This window comes from Sinohyriopsis cumingii, chromosome 3, assembly GCF_028554795.1.
Source record: "Sinohyriopsis cumingii isolate HCF-2022 chromosome 3, ASM2855479v2, whole genome shotgun sequence".
Classification (NCBI taxonomy): domain Eukaryota; kingdom Metazoa; phylum Mollusca; class Bivalvia; order Unionida; family Unionidae; genus Sinohyriopsis; species Sinohyriopsis cumingii.
Window position 1 is genome coordinate 52,317,251 of NC_142963.1, and position 1,227 is coordinate 52,318,477.

General features: G+C 36.3%; 1 non-coding gene across 1 annotated transcript; it reads right to left on the reverse strand.

Moving 5' to 3' along the window:
- Nucleotides 1–534: 534 nt before the first annotated feature.
- Nucleotides 535–606, reverse strand: Trnap-ugg (transfer RNA proline (anticodon UGG)). Its single transcript has one exon. It is a non-coding gene; the product is annotated as a tRNA-Pro (tRNA).
- Nucleotides 607–1,227: the final 621 nt, after the last annotated feature.

The following is a 1,227-nucleotide window of genomic DNA, read 5'->3' on the forward strand; positions in this document are numbered from 1 at the left end:
TCTCTCTCTCTCTCTCTCTCTGCCTGCCTACCTTCCTCGACAAATACTTAAAGACAAAATCAATATCTACTTACGCTAAAATCTTTGGAAGTGGTCAGCCAGGATGGGTCATCAACTTGGAGAAACTTTATAAACCTTTTTGCTTTAAAAAAGATTCCATATATTTGGTTTTCCTTCTGTTTTCCAGTTCATCTGAAACTAATATGCACGTGGATCCTTTGAATTTACCAACAATGTGCTTACGAAATTGTTACTGAAGTTATTAATTAATTATTTAATTAATTGTTCGTTTCCTCAAATAAAAGAAGATTTTGTTTCTATTGCTATCGTTTTTATAAGTATCCGGAAGTGAGAAATAGGAGATTACTTATTGCAACAGGAAATATAAAAACCTGTCCAGGAAAAGCTGAACATTGCTTAAATATAAAGGAATAAAAATATATAGTACAAAAGAGAAATACTGGTTGTTAGAAAAATGGTATTTTTTTCCCTCCAGCAAATAAACGAAACAAAGCAAAATAATAAAAATATACAGGGCTCGTCCGGGATTTGAACCCGGGACCTCTCGTACCCAAAACGAGAATCATACCCCTAGACCAACGAGCCGTTGTTACAAATGATATGAAGCTTTTATTTACAATAGACAATCACGGATTTCACCTTGGACGGAAAGGTAAGTTTCGAACATCTATCTGTATATTTCTCAATATGTTGACGCAGTCACTCTTGACGATTAAGCAACTGATGGTGCGCGGTCAAGGATTAATTAAAGACGGAAGTCACAGGTCAGTCAGAAGAATAAAGATAAGAAAGGCAGAATAAGTAAAAGAGTATCAGTGTACCTTTTCTTTTCATTTCATACTCAGACCAATCCGACTACCGTAGCGGCGATGAGATAAAATATTTATATAAAAAAACAACCGGCATAGCCCTGAGAATCACTAGGTCTTCCCAGTAGCTGACAGTTCATTGGAATTGGATTTTGGAAAGCTCCTGCTTAGGAGACACCAAGTCAGACGCTTCTACAATTATTCATGGTAATTTCCTCCAAGTGTCAAGTCCCTATTGTACGTTGGAAGAAGCAGAACTTTAGGTGAAACAATTTCTCGATGCTGACTTGATTTGGAACATTTTCCTGTGGTTTGTCCTAGTTTGGCTATATCACAGAGTCAAGTATTTGTCCGCTGGTATGTCTAATAGGTTGTTCGCTATATTGTACAACATTAT